The sequence below is a fragment of the Hippopotamus amphibius genome, chromosome 16 (assembly GCF_030028045.1).
Source record: "Hippopotamus amphibius kiboko isolate mHipAmp2 chromosome 16, mHipAmp2.hap2, whole genome shotgun sequence".
NCBI classification, from domain to species: Eukaryota; Metazoa; Chordata; class Mammalia; order Artiodactyla; family Hippopotamidae; genus Hippopotamus; species Hippopotamus amphibius.
Window position 1 is genome coordinate 41,432,069 of NC_080201.1, and position 27,427 is coordinate 41,459,495.

Sequence of the window (27,427 nt, forward strand, 5' to 3'; positions counted from 1 at the left end):
TGTTTTTGCTATTGAGCTGCATGAGTTTTTTGTGTATTTTGGAGGTTAATTCCTTTTTGGTTGCTTCATTTGCAAATATTTTATCCCATTCTGAGGGTTGCCCTTTTGTTTATGGTTTTCTTTGCTGTACAAAAGCTTTTAAGTTTAATTAGATCCCATTTATTTATTTTTGTTTTTATTTTCATTACTTTAGGAGGTGGATCAAAAAAGATCTTGCTGTGATTTATGACAAAGAGTGTTCTGCCTATGTTTTCCTCTGAGTTTTATAGCATGCAGCCTTACACTTAGGTCTTTAATCCATTTTTAATTTATTTTTGTGTATGGTGTTAGGGAGTGCTCTAATTTCATTCTTTTACATGTAGCTGTCCAGTTTTCCCAGCACCAAAAGATAGAAGGGACTATCTTTTCTCCATTGTATATATTTGCCTCCTTTGTCATAGATTAGATGATCATAGATGCATGGGTTTATCTCTGGGCTTTCTATCCTGTACCATTGGTCTATACTTCTGTTTTTGTGTCAGTACCATACTGTGTTGATTACTGTAACTTTGTAGTATAGTCTGAAGCCAGGGAGCCTGATTCCTCCAGCTCTGTTTGACAAACTAACAAAAAAAAAAAAAGAGAGAGAGAGAGAGAGAATTTATTGGAAGAATATGCAATGGGAAAAAGAGTTTAAACAACTAGGACTTAGAAAGATAGGGAGGTTGGTGGGGGTACAGGATAGTTGTAGGGTCCTCTGCAAAGTTTATGGACTTTCTACAGGACCCATGTGCAGTGACTTCAAGCCCCTGTGTCTCTGTTTCATATTTCAGATTTACTGGAGAGAAAATTTTAGTGGCCCAGCTTTAGGCAGGTACTTGCCACTAGACTGATCACTTGAGACCAGGGAGGCAGTGCCATGCAACAGAGGCATTCCCAGAAGAAGGGGCCTTATTGTGAGCTAAGCAGCAAGCTCAAAATGCACTCACTGATCCAAGATAAAGATGTAACCAAAAAACCTTCTAAAATTGAGCTGTTTGACTGCTGTAATAGACAAGTAGACACTGTCAGTGGGCTGCCAAGTCCTCTCAACCACAACCCTCTGCACTCCCTATTCCAGTGCATGTGCATGGCTCTCCACCACTTCTCACATGCAATGACTCCAAGTGGTTGCTATGTTATGTCTCACAATTCCCCAGTGGAGTGAGCCCTGGTTGTCCCCAGCAGTAACTTGCTCATTAACACATTCTATATTATCCTCTTTCCTTTTCTTGATCACTTACCCACTCCTCTATCAATGCTTTCTGGCATCACCTCCCAAGTAAACCCCTTCCCCTTAAATATTTGTTTCAGGATCCACTCCTGGGAAGATCCCAGCCTGAAATACATTTTTTTTCAAGGAATATACCAGTTTTCTTGTGATTGATGGGTATTATCCTTAAATGGACTTGACAGTTGCCTCACTCCAGAGGAAGTCTGTCTGGCAGTACCTTGCTTTTCCATCTCCATCATAACTGGGGAAGGACCTGGTGGCTGAAGAAATACCCTTACACCATGACTAGCTGCTGAGATAGTCACGATTCCCTTTGTTTGGAGAGAGGCTGTCTGCAGTCCTCACAGTCAGCTCTGCAGCTTAATGGCTGCAATATTGATAGTTTCATGTTTGTGGATATTACCTCTCTAACTTCATGATGAGCTGCTTAAAGCCAGGGATCAGTTTCCCTTTCTTTTGTCTCCCCAATGGGACAAAAAAGAGGGATGGGTACACTGAGGGTTCTCAAAGGAGGTGTATTGCTAGATTAAAGAACCAAGGGTTGGCCGGGCATAACAATTCCCAGTTTTCCATAGGCCAGAGGGATTTCTGCTCTATATGTCCAGTGATCATCTAAATAGTTTAGTGAGGGGTGTTATAGGCATTGTCAGAACACTACCCCATTTCCTTGGCAATTGTTGTTTCTATTTAAACCATAGGCTTCTTACATAAAACCCTAGCAACTTGCCTTCTCTGGCAGCAAAAGTATGCTTAGTGCTGCAAAGGTGGCAGACCACATGAGGCAGACCTCCATCAGTGACAAATGGGATGTAGTGAATAAACACTCTGGCTTCCTTGTCCTTCAGATAAAACAGCTCTGAATGGAGTTACACAGCATCTGCAAAGGGAATCCAACAAGATCAGACCCCAGTTTCCATAAGGTAGCCTGCTCTGTCCCATACCCTATATAGGCTCCCTTCCCTTCCCTTCTTCTCAATTTCTTCTTCCTCAGTTGATACCTCCTAGAGTTAATCGTAGCTCCCAAATATCCATCACAAGTTGTGCTTCTGGGTTAATCTAAGACAAAGAAGGACTGGTACGTGTGAAAAATTCCTTCAGAGTCTAAGAAATGACTAAGGGAATTTTCTTGTCAGTAAACACTTACAATTGGATTACATTTCTCTCCTCTGTGGGCCAGCTTATGTTTTATTCCTACTCTTTCTTCTTTTCTTTTCATTTTTCAGTAAATGTGTGTCTCCATTCATGCAGAACATTATTTTACAAGGTAGAAGTTATTTTCCCAAGCTGGTGGAAATTACTATCGAACAATGGAGCCCTTTCTCTAGTCATCTAGTGCTACCTGGCCAGGCTCAGATAAATGTCTTATTCTGGAGGCATGTGGAACTGGATGAATTATAATATGATCCTGGGAATATAGCAGCCCCAGTGAATGGGCCATGGTATATCTGTGAGTGTGGCCTTGTGATGAGCTCCTGGAGGGGAGGGCTTTACCGTGATTGAAGCTCATACTGCCGGTGAGTCTGAGTAACTCTGTGGGCACAGGTCCAGTTGTTCAGGCCTGAGTTTAGAAGATAACATTTACTTCTTTCTACAACCTGCCTTGCATGAGGAACAAGACATCCAAAACCCAGCTAGTGGGGAAATGAGTAGCATGAGTAGCATAAGTTTCCTAATTTTACATTCTGGGTATCAAGACTTATTTGCTGAAGTGGACACTGCTTCTATTAACCTCTTTCTGGAGTTGGAATTAGATGAGTTTACAAATGGAGAGCCTATTTGGAGATGGTCTTGGATGTGTTTTAGTTATTTTACAGCAGTAAAGCCTTAAATCATTTCACTTAACAGCAGTTCTTAAACTTTTTGAATCACTTTGAGATTTGATAAAAGGTCTGCAGTCTTCTCCCAGACAGATGCACTTTGGTGCACTCTTAACATTCTGCATGCAAAGTTAGAAGCTGACTCAACCCACTGAGCCCATCCATGGACTCACTAGCGGCCCATGCATCTTCAGCCAAGACCCCTGTGCTTGACACTGGTTAGTAACTGTGGTAGTTTCAAGAGAGGAGATTTAGCCTGAATCATCCTTCTGTTGAGTAGGACGCATAGTCTGTCTGATGACAGAAGATGATGCAAAGAATGTCATACACTAGACTGTAGAAAAATTCATTGTGAAGCATTTGGGCATGGAAGCTACACTTGAACAATAAGTCCAATATTCCCCTCCTGGTCAAATTTCAGAAAATTTAAATTTGAGAATTTTTACTTTAAATTCAAGAACTTGTATTAATGTGTTTTCAGGTTAGAAGGAAGGCACCAGTGCTTGCATTTGATTGTCTCTTGTTATTATAGCTGTTATGTTTATTTTCTTTCCATATTTTAATGTAATAAAATAGTATGTTTTATATACTTTGTATAGAGCATTTGGAAATACATATTGTTAAATAAAATCACATTGAATAAGTCAGTAACTCCACTACTCAAAGCTAACACTTTGAATAGTTTGATGTTCTTCCTTCTCATCATTTGCTATGCGTATATGTATATAGTTTTTAATTAATTTACTTAATATATTATTTGTCTTCACATTTTATCAGATATTTATAAAATATTTGAAGATTACATGATTTTTGTTTAACCATTTTCCTGTTAGAATCTTCAGAACGTTCAGTTTCTTATTCTTTATGTTACTCCTGATGCTCAAACTCATTTGAGAATTTCTCCTGACACTCTGACCTGATCCTGAGCTTCCTGGAATCACCTCCCAAACAAATCACTTGCCAATGAATCCTCAGCTCTCAAGTGGCTTATCAGAGAGTTTATTTTTTCCCAAAAAAATGTGTTCTTTCCCATGAAATGGATAATGGTGGTGTGACTTTCCGTTTCTTGTTACAAATTTTCTTTCTCTTTTAATCCTCATAATAGTTCAGTGAGGCAGGCATCACTCTCTGCATTTGTCAGATGGAGAAGCTGAGACTCAGACAGGTTATGTCCCTTTCCCAAAGCCACATGGAGGGCTTTAGGGATCTGATCTCAGTTCTGCCTTGCTCCAAGTTTTGTTTTCTCAGCAACTTTTCTCTGTTGTCCTTGCATGGGCAATCCACCCATTACTCCTGTGAGTCCTTGGGTGTACTGCCTTTCCTCCCAGCTCTGCTTTCTCACAATCCCACACACATGCATATTTTAGGAACTTTGGGGCCACCTCAGGAAAAGAGCAGCAAGTTGACTGCTCACTGCCTGAAGGGCAAAGCCCCTTTGCTGGGTTAAGATAATTTCTGTAAAATAAATTCTACATGCACCCAATTATCTAATTAATGAAACATTATTTCTGTAGGAAGAAATGTTTTATCAATGAAAAAAAAAGTTACCTGCCATATCAGTAAACAAAGGATGTTGCAGCCATCAAACCTTCACATTATAGCCACCCAGATCAGGGAACTCAGCTTAGAAACAGGATGCCCACCATCTAGCAATCAGCAGCTGCAGCTGCCTCCAATGGCTGAGCCCTGGGGAGACTCAGGATGAGAAAGCACAGGATACCAGCCTCAGATAGCGAGATGCATAGCAAAGGAGTGATTTCAGTGAGCTCAGACTCTCACATCTTCCCATACATAGAAAAATGCTAAATTCCTAAACTTGAGATGTCTTGTTTTCTTATTAGTAGTAACATTTTGATGTTCCAACTACTTGGTCTTTGTTGCAAAACTCCCATATGTCTTGGCTCCCCTCCTTGTCTCTTTGAAGCATATCGCAGAGCCATCTGCGATGCTGTGTCCCAGGCTTAAGTCTTCAGTTTCGTTTGTCAAATGAAACATAATTCTCAGCTTTTAGGTTGTGCTTTTTTTTCCCAGTCAACAGTATTTTGGGGGGTTAACCTCAGACTCTGCATATCTCCTCCCAAGCCTTCTTCTTCTTCTTTTTTTTTTTTTTAATTTATTTTTGGCTGTATTGAGTCTTTCTTGCTGCACGTGGGCTTTCTTTAGTTGCTGTGAGCAGGGGCTACTTTTTATTGTTGTGCACAGGCTTCTCAGAATGGTGACTTCTCTTGTTGCAGAGTATGGGCTCTAGGCATGCAGCCTTCAGTAGTTGCAACACACAGGCTCATTACTTGTGGTGTATGGGTTCACTTCAGTTGCTCTGCAGCATGTGGGGTCTTCCTGGACCAGGGATCAAACACGTGGCCCCACATTGGCAGGTGGATTCTTAGCCACTTCGCCACCACTTCCCCCTCTCGAGCCTTCTTGATGAAACTAACTCTGGGCAGAAGGGGAAAATTGACATTTTAAAAGCCAGTTTTCTTTCTTGGACTGATTGATCAGGAATACGTCTCTGTGCTTGTTCGCCCAGGCCCCAACACACACACACACACACACACACACAAACACACACACACACATACACACACACACACACTCATAGCATGCTTGCCTCGGAGCTGCTGCAACCTAGGGGGCCACAGTGCAGGGTGTTAGCATTCAATACAGCCACCCACTTAACACAGCTGGGGAGTATATTCCAGGTCCAGGTAAGGAAGGAGAAAACATGCCAACTCATGCTACAGCTGTTGCTTACATAGATTTACCACCTTTAATGTATTTTCTAATACTATGTTTCTCTGACTTTGGCTCTGCCTACACCAACAGGGTAGGACAAGAGGGAAAGCTGAGTTTTGAAAATGGCTTTTCCTATCCCACCCTCAGCTCCTTGGTGCATCCATCTCAGGACCCACAGCCAGAGACTAGAACTCTGAGCTCCATGAGATTTGGGGTGGAGACCCTAGGTCTCTGCTGCTCTAATATTAATAAAACTTGCATTTACTGGATGCTCACTGTGTTACAGGCATTGTTATAAGTACTCTGCAGATATTAACTTATTTAATCCATGTTAAAATATATACTGTATCCCTATCCCTGGTTTACGGAAGAGGAAACAGGTATAGAGAGGTTAAATAGTGTGCCTATGTCATACAGCTTGGATGAGGCAGGTTATCAGTGAGTATATTGTTTTCCTGCGTGGAGTGAAAATGAAGAGTTTCTTCCTTCACCAACCAAGAGATATTCTCAGGGCACAGTTTGGGAGTAATTTGTACAATTGGATTGTGATGGCTTGCTCAAATAATAGAGGGTAGAAGAACCTAATATATGCTAGGAGCCAGCTCAGTGTTAGATACTGAGCTAGACATTTCTTCCAACCTGGCTCATGTAGCCCTAATAACAACACAGTAAGAAGGGAGAAAGAGGAAACTAATGCTTATTGAGCATATATGATGTGCCAAGTATTCTACATCATATGAATTAACTCTTTGAATTATACCAGGGATTGATAAACTACAGCCTATGGGCTAAATCTAGTCTGCTGCCTGTTTTTGTAAATAAAGATTTATTAGAGCACAGCCACACTCATTCATTTACTTCTTTTCTATAGCTGCTTTCACATTACAATGGCAATGTGGATTAGCTAGTTGGTACATCAGTGCATGAGAGTTCCATTTTGTTCCACATTCTCACCAAACTTGATAATTTTATCTTTTAAAAATTATTGCTTTAGAAAGATTCAAGTTTTGTTTTTTATAACAATATCTCTTTTACTATTTTTATTTGTTTCATTTTAGAAGAGAATAAACTTGGAATTAGAGGAGGTTTTTCATGTTATGTACCATTTTGAGGTGTTCTCTCTCATGTCTAGGCAAAACCCCTGTTAGGTACCAATTTGCCCCATTTGACAAAGCAACAAATCATAGTTGTGTTTTCCCTCCTGGCAGAAACCTTTGCGTATCATCAAAATACACCTGCCTGTAAATGTCATCCATTGCTGGGTCTCCTGGGACCTGGCTCCACATAATTTATCACTGTCCTGTCTCGCACCTCCCTTTCAGACATCTGTGGCTTAAGACAGACACAAACCCAGCATCTTGTGAGAAGCTTTCATCTCTCCCAGCGCTTCACATACATGTGCCCCCTTAGCAATTTTTGTCATAATCACATACCAGCCATATGCTTATTTACTTAAAACTTTAAAAATAAAATTTGAATTATCATGTGTGATATGCTGGTTACTTATTTCTCTAAAATGCATGAAAGTGAACACATACTAAAATGTTTCTGTCTCTGCATCGCTGCAGATGTGCACTTTGGCTGATATGGCCCTTGCCACACTTGCTGGTGCTCCCTGGTTTGGAGTCACTGCTGCTGCCACCATGGGCCAAGTGGCCCTCTGAGATGGCTGTTCTTGGCCCTCAGTTGCTCACAAGCACATCCTAAGAGCATCACATCCCACCTGCCCTGTGTACTTCTGGCCACTACCCTGCAGTTTCCCTCTTGCTGCTGAAGCATGACATCCTGAGAAACTAACTCAGCAATCCCAGGGGAAGTAGGACCACTGCAGAAAAGTAGAGAGAGTTAATGCTGCATGGCAGTAAAATTTGGACCAGTGGGAGACAGGAACCTATGGCTAATCCTTTCTCCTCCCCACTCATTCCCCCACTTCCCCAAGTTGGGTCAGAGGCACAGCAGTTCTCACTAACTATGAATGAGGGCAAAGACAGCTCTCTCACTCCATCTTCACTCCTGCTTCCCTGGGATTGCACTCCACAAAAAGTATCAGCAAATCAGTTTTTGCCTCATCTTCTGTTTTCTAGGGAACTTGGACTAGAACATGTGTATTGCCTAAAAATCACCTCCTCTCCCACCATGTATGCATGCCACCCTTTTCTGGAGTATTCACCCAGCAACTTCCCTCCATCATTGGTTGATGGCTGCTTCCCTCTTGTGAAACAATGTTCAGAAACAAAAAACCCTCAGACCAGGAGTTGCAGGGGTTGTCTGCTGCAGGTTCTGCTTTCATAGAGGCCTGCAGAGCACCAACAGCTCTTTTTCATGAGGCCTTCACCACTCCCCTAGTGTCTCATAGGGAACACACAGTGCTACCTCTCAGGAGATATGCTGACTACCAAATTCTCATATAGGGGGTGGATGATTCCCTTCCCAATGTTGACAGGACCACCTCAGGAGCAGCGTGGCTGGCATGACACCGCTTTCCAGGTCAGACAGGTGCACACATTCTTCCACCACTTGTGCCCAGGGCCTTTTCTTCAGCTCCATAGAGCTTCCTCTGGAGCACCAAGGTCTAGCCTCTCTACTTTGTATGTGCTTTTACTCATTTCTGGGAAAGAAAAACCGTCCTACTTATCTTAAAGCCCTAATAGCACCAGTTAGAGGCCCAGCGAGACGAATAAGGCTGCTGCCACTGTCTGTAGAGCTGCTCTCCCCTGCTGGGATGTTCAGTGATCAGTGACAGGCTGATGAATCTTCTTCTTGCCATTGTGAAACAGAAATTCATTCCATCTGCAGGCCAAGAATTCACTCACACATACTGAAAACTGAAACACTCTACATGGACTCTTAAGCCAGGATTTAATTTCAATGGAGGTTTCAATGCCCTGCCTGAGTCCTGAATCATGTCAATTTTCTTCTCTTGGGAGAGAGGAGAGTGAGGTCTCCAGAGGCCAGAAACTGGCTGAAGCGAAGCATGTAGATTTGGGAGTCTGCAGTTTCTGTAGGCTGTTTGGGGGAACATAATTTATGTTTGTACAACTTAAGAGGTTGCGAAGGCTTTTTATATCACAGTTACTGTGTTAGGGCTGAAATGATGTCCCCTCCTTTTTTATTTTTTTATTTTTATATTTTTTTAATTTTATTTATTTATTATTTTTTGGGGGGTACACCAAGTTCAATCATCTGTTTTTATACACATATCCCCGTATTCCCTCCCTTCCTTGACTCCCCCCGCCTCGAGTCCCCCCCACCCTCCCCGCCCCAGTCCTCTAAGGCATCTTCCATCCTCTAGTTGGACTCCCTTTGTTATACAACAACTTCCCACTGACTATCTATTTTACAGTTGGTAGTATATATATGTCTGTGCTACTCTGTCGCTTTGTCTCAGCTTCCCCTTCACCCCCCACCCCCTCCAAAACCTCGAGTTCTCCAGTCCATTCTCTGTATCTGCATCCTTGTTCTTGTCACTGAGTTCATCAGTACCATTTTTAGATTCCGTATATGTGAGTTAGCATACAATATTTGTCTTTCTCTTTCTGACTTACTTCACTCTGTATGACAGACTCTAGGTCTATCCACCTCATTACATATAGCTCCATCTCATCCCTTTTTATAGCTGAGTAATATTCCATTGTATATATATGCCACATCTTCTTTATCCATTCATTTGTTGATGGACATTTAGGTTGCTTCCATGTCCTGGCTATTGTAAATAGTGCTGCAATAAACATTATGGTACATGTTTCTTTTGGGATTATGGTTTTCTTTGGGTAGATGCCCAGTAGTGGGATTACTGGATCATATGGTAGTTCTATTTGTAGTTTTTTAAGGAATCTCCAAATTGTTTTCCATAGTGGCTGTACCAACTTACATTCATGTAAGGCCAGACACTATCAAACTCCTAGAGGAAAACATAGGCAGAACACTCTATGACATCCATCAAAGCAAGATCCTTTTTGACCCACCTCCTAGAATCATGGAAATAAAATCAAGAATAAACAAATGGGACCTAATGAAACTTAAAAGATTTTGCACAGCGAAAGAAATCATAAATAAGACTAAAAGGCAACCCTCAGAATGGGAAAAAAATAATTGCCTACGAAACAACGGACAAAGGATTAACCTCCAAAATATACAAGCAGCTCATGCAGCTTAATACCAAAAAAGCAAATAACCCAATCCACAAATGGGCAGAAGAGCTAAATAGACACTTCCCCAAAGAAGACATACAGATGGCCAACAAACACATGAAAAGATGCTCAACATCACTAATCATCAGAGAAATGCAAGTCAAAGCCACAATGAGGTATCACCTCACACCAATCAGAATGGCCATCATCACAAAATCTAGAAACAACAAATGTTGGAGAGGGTGTGGAGAAAAGGGAACTCTCCCTCCTTTTTTAAATGCAGATGGTCAGAATGACAATGCTGACCAGATTATGACAGGTATTTCCTACAGAACTAGACTCCTTCTTTCTTCTCAGCCTATACTGTGCCTTACTCCCAGGCTCTACTCTCAGGATGCCAGGAATAATTGTCAGATTATTACTACTCTCAGGATTGGGCCTCATGTTAAGGACACATGGGACACATGGTACAGGTGAGGCTGCTCCCTCCACTGTCCCCCAGGGCAGACATCATTAATCAATCCTGAGCCTGGAAACAGACTCCTCCCTTGTCTACCAATATACCGTTCTATTAACCATGATCAAGGAATCAGGTTTTGCATACAAGTTAAATTGCATTTCTGGTTTGTTTCTCTGTTGAAACTGGTATCTATAATGATCATCATGGGACCTGGAAACTACCTGTGCCCTACATGGGTTTTTCCACATTTATGCTACATACATGTATTCACAGAAGAATTCATCCATCCCCAATATCCAATATTCATTGGATAAATTTTTATTAAACATTTACTAGGAGCTGGAGACAGTGCAAAAATTATGAATATTCAAAAGGAGCATATACAAAGTTAAAGCTACTCACTAGGAGAAACCTATCAAGATCAGTACCATTACTGGAACTGCAAAAAGGGCTCTATTTATAGGACTAGAGTTAGTTCCCTAGGACATGTCACAACCACCCTTCAGGCAGTGAGTTTTTCTGATGGAAAAGTAAGAATCCAGAAGAGGAGAGGAGTGAGTGCAGATAGGAGGAAGGAGGAAGCCAACAAAAAAAAACTGCTGGAACCAAATTGTGAGTTCTTTATTATATCTTGTTTCTCAGTTGTTTCCCAGGAAAGATCTAAAAGCACTATGGTGGATTGGAATAAACTGGACCTTTCTGGGAGGAGTGAGCAGCCTAGTCACACCTGTTTCCCCATTTAACTGCCCTTAGTCTAGGTAAAAGCAGTACAGGTCTATTTATACACAGGGGTAAGGAGATCACTGAATCAAGTGTCTGCACCTGCAGCAAAGGCAGCTATCCAGAGACTAGCCAGCAGCATAGGAGGGGACAGCCACAAAGGGCTCTGCTTAAGTGGGGGAGGAGGTACCTACCTGAGCCAAGCAATCCATTTCTCTCAGACCTGGACCTGAGCCTACAAGAAGGATTGTGAAGGTTTCAAAAAATCCTAAAGATACCACCAAAAAACTACTAGAGCCCATCAATTAATTCAGTAGATTTGCAGGATACAAAATTGATATATAGAAATCTGTTGCATTTCTATATACCAATAATGCACTATTAGAAAAAGAAATTAAGAAAGCAATCCTATTTACAATCACATCAGAAGGAATAAATGTCTAGCAATAAACCTATCTAAGGAGGTAAAAGACCTTTACTCATAAAACTATAAGACATTGATGAAAGAAATTGAAGATAGCACAAACAGATGGAAAGATATACCATGTTCATGGATTGGAAGAATTAATTAATATTGTCAAAATAACCATACTATACAAGGCAATCTACAGATTGGATTCAATTCTCATCAAAATACCAATCATAGAACTAGAACAACAAATTTTAAAATATGAAACACAAAAGACCTCTTAAGGAAAATGACCTTAAGGAAAAACAGAGCTGGAGGAATCACACTGTCTGACTTCAAAGCTACAGTAATCAAAACAGTATGGTACTGGCAGAAAAACAGACACATAGATAATGGAACAGAGTAGAGCACTCAGAAATAAACCCATGTGGAAGAGGGATCAAGATGGTGGAGTAGGAGGTTGTGGAGCTCACCTCCCTCCACAAACTCATCAAAACTACATCTACATGTGGAACAATTTACAGGGAAAATTAACTGGAAACTGGCAGGAAAACTCTAATACAAACAAAGCTGCAAGAAAGATTTCCATGTAACTGGGTAGGATGAAAAAAAGGAACAGCATCAGGACCTTCACCTCTGAGAGGGATCTGAAAAGAAAAGGTCTGTAGGCACAGGTGGACCCTTGTCCTGGGGAATTGGCAGGTCAAGTCTGAGACTGGGCTTCCCAGTCTTAGGGTCCTGCAAGGAGGAAGCAACCTCATCTGGCTGGTGGGAGAACTACTGGGGCATAGAGAAGGGCTGGAGAAGCCTGGACTCTACTCACAGGAGTATGCACATGCAGGCTTGCCAAAAATCAGGGTGGAGACAGCTTTGCACTAGTGACTGACACCTTATCAGCCTTCCCAATCTGAACAGGGTGAACACCTTGGCTCCACACATTCCATATTACAGCTTGTTGCAAGATCTGGGCCAACCAGCCTTGGGAAGAGATTCAGTCTAGCTATGTGGAGACAGCTGGGGGGAGAGGGGCCTGAGGTGTGGTCCAGATGGTGTGACAGCAGCCATTGTCAGTGTGGGCTTGCAGAACATCACAGGAGCATGCTGCAGTTCATCATCCATCAAGCAAGGGTGTTTTGGCCCCACCCACTTCCAGACAGGACCTGGGAGAACTACTACAGAGGCAGCCCAGATATCTGGCATCAGTGCCACCATCTCAGTTCCTGCAGCCACAACACCCTGAGCTCTAGCCCCAGGCAACTGAATGCTCTGGCCCCTTACATTCCACACCATAGCCTTTCACTAGATACAACACAAACACAACAGGGGAAAGGATGTGACCTTGGGCTGAGTCTGAGCAAAGCCATGGTCACTTACAGGAGCAGCACATTGGTCCTCTGTGAGCACATAGGCTTCACTTATTTCAGCAATCACCCTCTTTGGGGCAAGCATGCACTCAAAGGGAACAGTTTCTAATTGAGCCTGACCCTCAGAGTCTCCACTCCAACAACTTGGAAGCAGAACCCTCTTCAGACAAGGGTGGCAACAGCCACAGAGCAGAGAGAACATTCTGACCCACAGAACTGCACAGACTCTAGGTCCTCCTACAGTAACCATATCCTATCAAGGTGATAGTGGCCAATACATCCTGAGGAAAGGTGTGGCTGGCCTCCATATCAAAACCAGCCCTCCCACCAAATACATTGGATACACACAGGTCAGCACAGAGATGCACTAACATAAACCCATCAGGACCACAATAGATAACTGTTCTCCTAAATTCATAGAGACAGGGAAAGTTAAGTAAAATGAAAAGACATGGGAACTACTCCCAATTAAAAGAACAAGTGAGATCTCCAGAAAGAACAAATAATGAAACAGAGCTCACCTGAGTTTGAAACAGACCCTGAGTTTAAGAAGGTGGTAATAAGGATGCTAACTGAATTGAGAAAGATTATCAATACAAGTGCTGTAACAAAGAAGTGCAACTATAAAGATGAACCAATCAAAATTAGATAACTCAATTTCTGAGATAAAAAGCAATCTAGAAGCAATGAATAGCCAAATAAATGACAAAGAACAAATTAGTGTCTGGAAGACAGAATACTGGAAATCACCCAATCAGAACAGCATATAGAAATTAAATGAAAAATGTAGCAGTAGTAGTAGTAGCAGTAGTAGCAGAGGAAGAAGAAGGCGGCAACATACAAGATCTATGGGACAATATAAAGTGTGCCAAACTATGCATCATTGGGATTCCAGAAGGAAAAGAAAGAGAAAAGGGAATAGAAAACATATATGAAAAAAGTTTGGGGGCGGCTGCACTGGGCTGCGCGCCCGCAGTGCCTTTGAAAGGCGGCAGGAGGCGGCAAGCGCGACGGCGAGCATGGTCGCCTGCTGAGCGTGCTGGTTCTGGTGCTGTGCGGGGCGGCAAGCCTCGGGCTGTCCGCTACTGCCCCCCCGCACCTCCAAGAAGCCCATCATTGGTGGCCTACAGAGACATGGAAGATGTTCCAGATGGTGAAATAGTGAGATACAGGCACAGGTGTCCTCTCCAGACAGATGGATTTTGATGTGTCCTTGATGCCAGTGCTGTGCTGGGGCTGAAGTTTCAGGGATGAGAGGCAGCCAGAGAGGAATATTAATGCAAAGGTGCCACAGTGAGAACATGAAAACCCTGGGAAAATATTATATTGCTGCATCCTATGTGAAGTATCTGGAATCTGTAGGTGCGAGAGTTGTACCAGTAAGGCTTGATCTTAAAAATGAAGAATATGGAAAGCTTTTCAAATCTATCAATGGGATCCTTTTCCTTGGAGGAAGTGTTAACCTCATGAAGTCAGGTTACGCCCACATGGCCAAAATATTTTACGACTTGGCCATACAGGGTTTTGGTAATGGAGACTATTTTCCCGTGTGGGGGACCTGCCTTGGATTTGAAGAGCTTACATATTTGGTCAGTGGAGAGATCTTATTAACTCTCACAGATACTGTTGGAATGAAAATGCCACTGAACTTCACGAAAGGTGCATTGCAGAGCAGAATGTTCCAGAATTTTCCCACTGACCTGTTGCTGTCATTAGCAATAGAACCTCTGACTGCAAATCTCCACAAGTGAAGTCTCTCTGTGAAGAATTTTACCATGAATGAGAAGTTAAGGACTTTTTCAGTGTGTTAACTACAAACACAGATGGCTATACTGAGTTTATTTCAACAATGGAAGGATACCAGTATCCAGTGTATGGTGTCCAGTGGCATCCAGAGAAGGCTCCTTATGAGTGGGGGAAATTAAAAGGCATTTCCCATGCACCTAATACTGTGACGGCTGCATTTTATTTAGCAGAGTCCTTTGTGGCTGAAGCTCGGAAAAACAATCACCATTTTGAGTCTGATGTTGAAGAAGGCAAAGCACTAATTTATCAATACCATCCAGTCTATACTGGAAATATGTCTGCATTTCAGCAAAGTTATATATTTGATTGAAAGCCTTTGATGTGTTAACAGAGGAATTTTGATTAACTCCATGATTAAACTGTTACAGTAACTTGCTACTCATGACGGTAATAGGAGGCCACAGAGATTCCCTTTCTATGATGTTATTGGCTCTGATTCTTCATTCAGTATGACTATATCACATTTGGTAATCAGTGAGACAGATACATAATCATAGTGTATGTCATAGAAGAGCTTTCTTTTATCTGAAGATTAGAAAAAATAAATTTATTGAAAATACAGATTACAAAAAAAAAGTATGATTGAAAAATTTCCAAACCTAAAGAAGAAAACAGATATCCAGGTATCAGAAGCACAGAGACCCCCAGGCAAGATGAACCCAAACAGATCCACACCAAGACATTATAATTAAAATGGCAAAAATTAAAAGTAAAGAGAGGATTCTAGAGGCAGCAAGAGAAAAATGAGTCAGTTACAAGGGAAACCCCCAAAGGGTAGCTACTCTTTTCTCTGCAGAAACTTCACAGGCCAGAAGGGAGTGTCATGATATATTCAAAGTCCTGAAAGGGAAGAATCTGTAACCTAGGATACTCTACCCCACAAGATTATCATTTAGAATAGAAGGAGAGAGAGAGAGAATTTCTCAGACAAGCAAAAACTAAAAGAATTCAGCAATACTAAACCTATCCTAAAAGAAATATTGAAAGATCTTCTCTAAATAGAAAAGAAGAAAGAATCTAAAGGAAAGAGAAAATCAAAATAGGAAAGGAAATATGTAGTAAGTGTTGAAGATCACTTAAATAAATCAATATATAGATTAAAAAACAGTAAAAAAATTGTAAAAGCAATTACAACTACAATAAACAGTAAAAAGATAAGCATGAAGATGTAAAATTGGACATCAAAATCACATCATGTTGGAGAGGGGAATTTTTAAAATGTAGATCTGTTAGAATGTGTTTGAACTTGAATGGCTATCAGTTTAAAGCAAGTATATATAGTTGTGGGTCAACATACATGAACTGTAAGGTAACCACAAATCAGAAACATACAATAGATCCACAAAACCCAAAAAAGACAGAATACAAGAATACTACAAAAGAAAATTATCAAGCCACAAAGGAAAAAACAAAAAGAAGAAAGGAACAAAGAACTACAAAAACAACTGGAAAACAAAGATTACAATATGGCAATAAGTACATACCCATCAGTAATTACTTTATATGTCAACAGACTAAATGTTCCCATCAAAAGACAGAGTGACTGATTAGATAAAAAAAAAGACCCAAAGAACTCACAATACAAGAGACTCACTTCAGTGTGAAAGACACACATAGACTGAAAGTGAGGAGATGGAAAAAAGATATTTCATGCAAATGTAAATGACAAGAAAGTAGGAGATAAAATAGACTTTAAGACAAAGGTCATAAAAGAGACAAAAAAGGCATTATATAATAATAAAGGGATCAATACAAGAAGAGGATGTTATACTTGTTAACATATACTCAGCCAATATAGGAGCACCTGAATATATAAAGTAAATGCTAACAGACATAAAGGGAGAAATAGACAGGATTACAATAATAATAGGAGACTTTAACACCACACTGACTTTAATGGAGAACTCATCCAGACAGAAAATGCATAAAGCAACAGTGGTCCTAAATGACACAATAGACCAGTTGGACTTAATTGAAATTTATAGAACACTACATCAAAAAAGAGTAGAAAATGATTGCTTTTCAAGCATTTGTGAAACATTCTCTAGGACAGACCACAGACTAGGGACAAAACAAACCTCAACAAATTTAAGAGGATAGAAATTATATCAAGCATATTTTCTGACCACAATGGTATGAAATTAGAAATTAGAAATCAGCTACAGAAAGCAAAATAGGAAAAGAACAAATACATGGAGGCTAAACAACAGGCTACTAAAAAAACAATGGGTCAATGATGAAATCAAAGATGAAATCAGAAAAATACAAGACAAACGAAAATGAATACATAACTTGACAAAGATCAATATGATGGAGAAAAGCAGTTCTGAGAGTAAAGTTCATAGCATACAGGCCTTCTTCAAGAAACAAGAAAAATCTCAAATAAACAACCTAATCTTCCACCTAAAAAAAAAAATAGAAAAAAGAACAAACAAAGCCCAAAGTCAGCAGAGGAAAGGAAATAATAAAGATCAGTGAGGGACTTCCCAGGTGGCACAGTGGTTAAGAATTTGCCTGCCAATGCAAGGTATATGGGTTCGATCCCTGGTCTGGGAAGTTTCCATATGATGCAGAGTACCTAACCTCTTTGCCACAACTACTAAATCTGTATTCTAGAGCTCACAAGCCACAATTACTGAGCCCACATGCCACAACTACTGAAGGCCATGTGCCTAGACCCTGTGCTCCACAACAAGAGAAGCCACTGCACTGAGAAGCCCACACACCACAATGAAGAGTAGCCACTGCTCTCTGCAACTAGAGAAAGCCTGCATGCAGCAATGAAGACCCAACACAAACAAAAATAAAAATAAACAAACAAACAAAAAATAAAGATCAGTAAGGAAATAAATAAAATAGAGATTAAAAAAGTAGAAAAGATCGATGAAACCAAGAGCTGTTTTTTTTTTGGTAAAGATAAACAGAATAGACAAACCTCTAGCCAGGCTCACCAAGAAGAAAGGAGAGAGGACTCTAACAAAATAAGAAATGAAAGAGAAGAAATAATAACCAATATCACAGAAATATTAAAAAAAAAGTAAGATAATACTATGAACAGGTATATGCAAACAAATTGTACAACCTAAAAGAAATGGAGAACTTCGTAGAAACATACAGCCTGCCAAGACTGAGGAGAGAAGAAATAGATAATTTGAATAGACCAATCACTAGAAGCAAAATAGAATCTGTAACAAAAATAATCCCTGCAAACAAAAGCCCAGAACTGAACAGCTTCACTGGGGAATGCTACCAAGTGAAAAACTTTTACCTATTCTTCTCAAATTATTCCAAAAAATTGAAGAGGAGGGAACACTCTAAAATTCTTTGTAGGAGGCCACCATTGCCCTGCTACCAAAACTAGACAAAGACACTGGAAAAAGAAAATGGCAGGCCAATATCTTTGATGAATATAGAGGTAAAAACCCTCAACAAAATATAACAAACTCAATCCAACAATACAAAAAAAGGATTAGACACCATTATCAAGTTTAATTTATTCCAGGGTAAAAAGGATGGTTCAACATATGCAAATCAATCAATGTGATACACTACATTAACAAAATAAAAACCACACAATAATCTCAGTAGATGCTGAAAAAACCTTTGACAAAATTCAACATCATTTGCGATAAAAACTCTCATCAAAGTAGGTATAGATATAGGTATATCTCAACATAATAAAGGTCATTTACAACAAATCTAGAGCCAACATAATACTCAATGGAGAAAAGCCAAAAGATTTCTGGTAAATTCAAGAACAAAACAATAGAAATGGTGAGGTGCCCACCCTCACTACTTCTATTCAACATAGTATTGAATGTCCAAGCAATCAGACACTGGAAAGAAATAAAAGATATCTAAATTGGAAGGGAAGAGGTATAACAGTCACTATCTGCAGATGGCATGATACTTTATAGAGAGAATCCTAAAGTCTCCACACAAAAACTATTAGAACTAATAATGAATTTAACAATGAAGCAGGATACAGATTTTATATACAGAAACCTGTTGCATTTCTATACAGTAATAATAAAATATCTTGAAAGAGAAAACTTTTTTAAAAATCCCATTTAAAATTGCCTCAAAAAATACCTAAGAATAAACTTAACCAAGGAGATGAAAGATCTTTACACTGAAAACATTGAAACATTGATACAGGAAACTGAAGATGATGCAAAGAAATGGAAAGATATCCTCTGGTCTTTGATTGAAGAATTAGTGTTGTTAAAATGTCCATACTGCCCAAAGCAATCTGTGAATTTAATGCAATCCCCATCAAAATATCCATGATATTTTTCACAAAACTAGAATAAATAATTCTAAAATTTATGTAGAATCACAAAAGACCCAAAATTGCTAAAGCAATCCTGAGAAAAAAGACCAAAGCTGGAGGTATAACCCTTTGAGATTTGAAACTATGTTACAAAGCTACAATAATCAAAACAGTGTGTTATTGCCACAAAACAGACACACAGATCAATGGAACAGAATAGAGAGCCTGGAAATAAACCCACTTACCTATGACCAATTAATCTATGATGAAGAAAGCAAGACTATACAATGTAGAAAAGACAGTCTCTTCAATAAGTGGTATTGGGAAAGCTGGATAGCTACATGTAAAACAAGGAAATTAGAACATTCCTTCATACCATGTAGAAAAATAAACTAAAAATTGTTTAAAAACCTAAAGGTACACATGACACCATGAAAGTCCTAGAAGAGCACGTAGTCCAACACTCTTTGACATAAATTGTAGCAATAGTTTCTTAAATCAGTTTCCCAAGGCAAATAAAAGCAAAAATAAACTAATCAAACTCAAAAGCTTTTGTGCAGCATATAAAACTATCAACCATTAACAAAATGAAAAGTCAACGTATGATATGGGAGAAAATATTTCAAATGAAGTGATCGACAGGGGCTATATCCAAAATATATAAATAGCTCATACAATTCAATATCAAATTCCAAAAAAAAAATCCAAAAATGGGCAGAAAACCAGGATAAACATTTTCCCAAAGAAGATATACAGATGTCCAATAGGCAAGTGAAAGAATGCTCAACATTGCTAATCATCAGAGGAATGCATATCAAAAGCACGAGCTATCACCTCACACCTGTCAGAATGTCAATCATCAAAAAGACCACTAATAAGAAACTTTGCTGAGGAAGTGGAGGAAAGGGAACACTTGTACCCTGTTAGTGGGAAGGCAAATTGGTACAGCCACTATGGAAACAATATGGACATTACTCAGAAAACTAAAAATAGAACTATCATATGATCTAGCAATTCCACTCCTGGGTATATAGCCACAGAAAATGAAAACATTAATTCAAAAAGATACATGCACCCCAATATCCATAGCAGCATTGTTTACAATTGCCAAGATGTGGAAGCAACATGTGCCCATCAATAGACAAATGGATAAAGAAGATGTGATACACATACATACAATAGAGTATCACTCAGCCGTAAAAAAAGAATGAAATTTTGCCATTTTGCAACAACACAGATGGACCTTGAGTGTATCGTGCTTAGTGAAATGTCAGACAGATAAAGACAAATACTGTATGATATCACTTATGTGTGGAATCTAAAAAATAAAACAAACTAGTTTATATAACAAAAAAGAAACAGACTCACAGATTTCAAGAACAAACTACCGGTTGCCAATGTGGAGAGGAAAGTGGGGAGGGGTAAGTTAGGGGTAGGGTTTTAAGAGGCACAAGCTACTATGTGTAAAATAAGGAAGATACAAGGATATATTATACAACACAGAGAATAAGGCCAATATTTTACAGTAAATGTAAATAGAGTATAATCTGTAAAAATTTTGAATCACATTATACACCTGAAATTAATATAATATTGTAAATTAATAGTCATCTCAATATTTTTTTTAAGTAAAGTGGTTACACAGGTCAAAAAAAATGAGATTTAGAGAACTGCATCACTACTTAATTCCCACAGCTGATCGAGGATTCAAACCCAGACACCATTGAGTTACATCCTCTCACTGGGTCCTGCATAACTACCTCTGCATATTGTTGCTCCCACAGAGCTTGACACCAAGACTTGTACCTAGAAAATGTCCAATAAATGTCCAAGGGAAGGAAGAAAAAAGAAGGCAAAAACTTATGAGTAAGAAAAGTTGAAGGGAAGGAGGAACAGAATGAGTCAAGTATATGGCATTCAGTCTGGTGACAAGAGTGACTTCCTGATGGGGCCTTACCTTAGATTAGAGGGAGGCCCATCATTTGTGTCTCCTCCATGTTTCCTGGACCTGTCACCAACTAGTTGTGCACCAGCTCAGTGGGCTCAGTCACTCCCCATAGCCTGCACTCAGTTAGCTGCCATGACTGACCTTGTCTGTCTGTATGAGAGCTGGCAACACCTCAGAATTTATCCCCCAGATTAGCCCTTCACTAACCCCTTCACTAACAATGGGTGAGAATGCTTCTTGCATCTCATCTGAAAAACTCTCAAGTCTATCTCCAGAATTCCATTTTGGAATTGAGTGAAAGTTTCTCAGGGTCTTTTCTTGATACTGCATCCTTGTTTGTCCTTTCCTTCCTTGCCTTCACTCCTTTGCTAGTTTTCCTTGGATCATTTCCAAATAAAACATGCTCATACAGATCCACATTTTAAAGTCCTTTTCTGGGGAATCCAACCTAAGATGAGAGCCTCGTTAGAAACATCCCTTCAAGGACTGAAGTCTTCAAACAGCTTCTCTTCTTGCCCATGTCTGAGCTTTGGCAAAGCCTGAGGCTCAAGTTATTCTGAGCAGGTTTTTAAAGATTTTTGTTCATCCTTTTCCAGCCTCTGGTATGTGAGTATTGGGGGTAGAGCTTGAATTTTTAAGTCTTTTGCTCAAAATATCTTTAGGAAGTTGCCAAAATGTCCCTCTTCAAAGTATTTCATCACATGTCTTGGAAGATTTTAATCAGAAAAATTCAGGATAAAGTAGACATAAAAATAGAACTTTTATGTGTAGGTAGAAAAATAACAGTAATTAACATTGATTTACCCCATCCAGAATGCCAGACACTGTGTGAAGTTCTGTTTGTGAGCTACCATGTTTATTCCTGCTGTAACTCTGAGAAGAATGTATTTATTATCACACACTCCCCTTTTCCAGATGAGGAGGAGACTAGCATCTAACCACTAAGAAGTTCATCACAGAACACAGAGTCAAGTTAAAGAGGCATTGCAGCTGGTGAAGCCCTTGTCTTGTGAGTGGGCATTAGCCACACCTGGGCAGACCTAAAGAAAGTTAGCAAGTTCCCTAAGCAGTGGCTCTTTCTGATGCTCTCCTTACAGGATAGGTTGTAGCAGGGAGCAGAAGCATTAGTTGGTGAGGAGACAGAAGCTCACCTCTCACCAACCAACACAAAATCTCCATGTGCTCAGAAGTCCCTTCTGCCACCCCAAAGAAGAAAGAAAAGATTTGATAAGGTGCCTCCACTTTGGAGAAGACTAGGCTTGCCTACTCATAACGAGTAGAGCAACTCCAATTTTAATGGGGTGAAAAATGAGTGTAAACCAGCATAGAATGGGCTCCAAGAGCATGCAGCAAGATTTGCACAGCCACAGTTTATGGGGCACTGTCAGTATGCTAGGAATCATGTTCAGCCCCTTCTCACACTTAATTCTCTCGCAGCCCCATGCATATTCTATTCTTACTTCCATGTAGCCAAATAGAAGTTGGGGAAAGTTTAGGTAAGTTAAGACCTTTGCCCAAAGTCACCCAACTCTTAAGTGGGGAATCTCAAATTGGAACTGAGTGTTTCTGACTGTGCTCTTACACTGTACTAGCAGTGAAGGAAGGTTTCCAGGAGTTTACAAAGCTTGAGCTGGTCAAGAGGACTCTCTTGTGGTAAGAACCTGGTAAGTCCTGCCCTTGACCTTGTTGAGGAGAAGAGGTGAATGAAGGAGGCATGACTCCAAGCCTGTTGATTTGGTCAGACTCACACAGTGGGGGTTTGCTTCGCCCTCCCTCTCAGAATTGTCCTGTGTCATGGTGTCATGATTACTACCTTCCAGTAGTCATCACTGCTGCTATCAGTGACACATGAATCATTCAAAATGTAACCTTTGGGGCACCTGGCTCCTTTCTGCCCTGAGTGAACTGCCAAACATAGTGCATCCCCCAGCAGCCTACAGAGCTGCTTGAGGAGGGCAAGGGGTGCACGTGAAAGAGGCATTCATTTCTTCAGATTGGTTACATAGTATGCCTCCAAATTGATTCAGAGTCTCCTTCTCACTCTTGAAAGTCCCCTCAAGCTATAAGCCAGCAGATAAAGGGGACAGTGTTGGATAACACTGACCTCCACTTCAAGGCATGTCAGCTGATTTTTTTCTCTTTTTTTCCAGATGAGATTTGCCCAGGGCCTAATGGGCCTGAGAGGAGTTGCTGGCTGGTGAGGACCAGGTGCCTGCCCGTTGAAAGCTCTGGAAGGTAATCCTGTGTGTTCATGGGTAGTCCTCTGTGGCATCCCTAAGCCAGCTCTGAGATGGAAACATCCAGTAGATCTGTGCCTTGTGGATCAGAAGCCCCATGAAGAAGCATGGGGGACTTTGTATTCCCCAGTAACCAACCCATAGGTGACTAATTATCCTAGTTTGGCCACAACTGCTGTAGATTTAACTCTGAAAGTCTCACATTTCAGGAAACTACTCAGGCTGAGGCAGGCTAGGACAGAGCCCAGGGTCAGTGAGAGCTCACAGAAGAATAAATGTGCAGAGAGGAAATTTGCTCTTTGGGACAGATTTTGACTGAAAAATCATAAAACAAAATCAAACCCAGCCATTTTCAATGCTTATGACTGTGCATGGGATTGATCCTCACACGCTGTCACTAGGAATGCAATTTGTATGTACCAGGCATCATAAAAAAGTTTGAACATTTTCCTGAGAAACTTTCTTATATGGCTCTCTTAAGAGGTTAACAGAAACTGTGGCACAAATCTTGGTACTATAATTTTCTCCTTTTCCTCAAAATATTACAAAAGAGAAAAGGAAACAAGGGAAACAGGCCACTGATCAAAATACAGAATTATTAAAATTGTAGCACTTCCATTCATGAGTAATTTTGGGGGTTAATTAACACCTTGTTTTCTATGCCTGTATCTTGTCATTTTCTCCTGCAGCTGAATAAGTTGAAATTGTGCATATACAATGAACCCAAATTTATAAATAAATATGGAAAATCTACACATATACCTGTTAATATGTTAAAAAAAGACTGGAGGAAAGTACATGAAAGGACTTCACTGATGGCGCAGTGGTTAAGAATCCACCTGCCAGCACTATTTACAATAGCCAGGGCATGGAAGCAACCTAAATGCCCATCAACAGATGAATGGATAAAAAAGATGTGGCACATGTATACAGTGGAACATTACTCAGCCATGCAAAGTAATTAAATTGAGTTATTTGTAGTGAGGTGGTTGGACCTAGAGACTCATACAGAGCGAAGTAAACCAGAAGAGAAAAACAAATACCATATGCTAACTCATATATATGGAATCTAAAAAAATGGTACTGATGAACCCAGTGAGAGGGCAAGAATAAAGATGCAGATGTAGAGAATGGACTTGAGGACACAGGGTAGGGGGTGAAGGGGAAGCTGGGATGAAGCAAGAGAGTAGCATTGACATATATACACTACCAAATGTAAAATAGATAGCTAGTGGGAAGCTGCTGCATAAAATAGGGAGATCAACTTAATGATGGGTGATAACTTAGAGGGGTTGGATAGGGAGGGTGGGAGGGAGTTGTGGGAGGGAGGGGATATGGGGACATATCTATAACTACAGCTGATTCACTTTGTTGTACAGCAAAAACTGGCACAACATTATAAAGCAATTATATTCCAATAAAGAGCTTAAAAAAAAAAAAAAGAATCCACCTGCCAATGCGGGGAATATGGGTTCGATCCCTGGTCTGGGAAGATCCCACATGCCACGGAGCAACTGAACCAATGTGCCACAACTACTGAGCCTGTGCTCTAGAGCCCATGAACCACAACTATTGAGCCCAAGTACCACAACTACTGAAGCCCATGCACCTAAAGCCTGTGTTCTGTAACAAGAGAAGCCACCACAATGAGAAGCCTGCATACCACAATGAAGAGTAGCCCCTGCTCTCTGCAACTAAAGAAAGCCCATGCCCAGAAAAGAAGACCCAATGCAGCCAATACATACATACATACATACATACATTTATATATTGAAAAAAAGAAAGTACATGAAAAAAAGAGATGCTAAGATCTCACAGGCTGTGTAGCACAGCCAAAAAAAGAAAGAAAAAAAAAAAAAAGAAGAAAGAAAGAGATGCTTTAAACACCACCTCCTCAAGATAGCTGTGATGTTTTAAGAGAATTTGTACCTTTTCCTATTCTATATGTGATATTGGAATTCCAGTGGAAAGAATTCTCAGTACAATGTTGAGAAATTCTGTGACTTTGAGAAACATAAACTCTGAAACCTTAAAAAAATAAAAATTATCAACACCTTATATTTCTAAAACTGATATTTTGGGGAGTGCCATCACACATAATTGTGAGAGGAGATGGAAGAGGTATTAATATCTCTAATTCATAAACAAAGAAACCATGACTCTGAGAAGTCAAGCTACCTGCCCCAGATGGCAGCAGCTTACAAGTGCAGCCTCAGCGTGGTGAGCACCTAAGCCGAGGTGAGATCTCAGAGGTGCAAACTTCAGCTCTCCTGACACTCAGCTCTATGTCCTTTGTAATCCAGGTTGCCTTTTCAGACTTTGAGGGCAGACATCCCTTATTTAAAAACCAGCTATAATCTTTCTAGCTGTCATATCCAGCTTCTTCAGCAGAATTCCTGTTTTTGCCTATTATTCTAGTATAATTATTAGTAGCACCCTTTTTACTCTCAGGAATAATCCATTGTGGAACATAAACTATCTTACCTCCTTTTAGGGAGCATATCAATCTCCCCTAAATCTGTCAGTATTTCATAAAACCACCCTATGTTGTAGGGTGTGTAGGCAATGATCTCCTGGCCTCATCCCTGGTGTGGGCATTCTCCAGCTTTGAGCTCTGGTGATTATTCCAAAGAGATTTTTCTCCCTTCAGCTGTGTCATAATGAATCAAAGACACTGCAAAGAGCAGAACTCTCAGGAACTCTGTTAAAATGTGACTGAACTCAATCCACAAACATCTGTTGAGTTTGGAGGCTTAGCAAGGCCCCAGAAAGTGCCTGCTGTGTGCTAAAAGATCCTAAATGGGTCTTGATTTTTCATGTGTCCTGTCAATAGTTACGTATTCAATAAGCGGTTATCAAGGACCAGCTAACTTCCAGGCTTGGGCACAGAGGAAGGTCCCTATGCTCATGGCACTAATACTCTAATAGAGATACAGGCAACTCACAAGAAATATACATGAATAAATGCAAGAATTGATACAAATAGGTATGATGATAGCATTTAATGGGAATGGGTCTATTCTAAACTGGATTGTCAGGGAAGGACTCACTGAGGAAAGATTTTTTTATGGTGAAACCCAAAAGTTGAAGAGGTGACAAACATGGAAAGCTGTGGGCTAAAAAAGATCCAACTTACATAGTAATATCAAGTTCAAAGACCCTAGGGTGGGAAAGGCCTTGGCACATTAAAGACTGAAAGAAAGTTGGTGTGGCTGGACTGGAGTGAGCAAAGTAGAGAGTGGCATGAGGGTGGCTGCAAAGTCAGGCAGGAAAAGTTACACTAGTGCTTGTGAGGATTTAGGACTTGGCTCTCAGTACAATAAAAATCTTTGAGGCGCTGTGTGGTGAACAGGTCACTCTGGCTACTCTGCAGAGGATGTACTGGAGAATGAAAAGCTTGAAGGCCGCAGAAGAGATGGAGGCAGATGAACGCAGAAGTCCAGATAGGAGAGGATGATGCTCTAGGTAAGAGGTGTTGCAGTTAAGACAGAGAAGCGTGAGTGGGTTTAAGGCTGATTGCAAATAAAATTTGGACATTGAAACAAAATATGGATATTGAGAGGGGGAGCAGAAAAATAAGTAACCAGAGATTACATTTACGTTTCTAACTTGAGTAAGTGATTGATACGGTGTCATTCTCTGAGATGTGGCAGAAATAGGTAAAGTTTTGAGTGGGAGTGGGAGTAGGTGAGGCAATCAAGAGGTTGTACTTGAGACACACTATTTTGAAGTGCCTCTGAAACATCCAAATGGAGCTCTTAAAGAGACAGTTGGATATGCAAGGCTGGAGCTCATGGAAGAGGTCTCTGCTGGAGATATAAATGTGAAAGTATTGGTCTATACTGAAGACAAGGAACTTCTCAAAAAGGAGCAGGCAGTCACTTGTGTCAAAAGAGAGGATGAAAAGCTACAGATAAAAGTGTTTTCTATAGATTTGGCAAAAGTAAAGGCCAGTGAGATCTGATGAGAACAATGTCCCCAGAGTTATAGGGCAAAATTCATATTGGGGAAGGTTGAAGAGTGAATGAGGAATGTTTTTTTCAGCAATATGGTGGACTAAATAAAAATTATTGTTTTGAGCTCTATTCCACACACACCCCCTACATACACCCACACTCCAGTAATGATGGCTAAAATATGTTTAAATTCATAGCTTAAGTCACATAAATAAGACAAATACTCAAAAAACAGAACCAGAACAGAAACTAAAAACTAAAGTTAAATCACATGCTGCCAGTGTCACTGGCTGGAGAGCTTCAGTTTTTAATGGCTACAAGT

At 40.2% G+C, this 27,427-nt stretch overlaps 1 pseudogene; it reads left to right on the top strand.

Annotated features, from left to right (window-relative positions):
• Window positions 1-15,001, top strand: part of LOC130838063 (gamma-glutamyl hydrolase-like) — a 65,298-nt pseudogene extending 50,297 nt beyond the window's left edge.
• The last annotated feature ends 12,426 nt before the right edge of the window (window positions 15,002-27,427 follow it).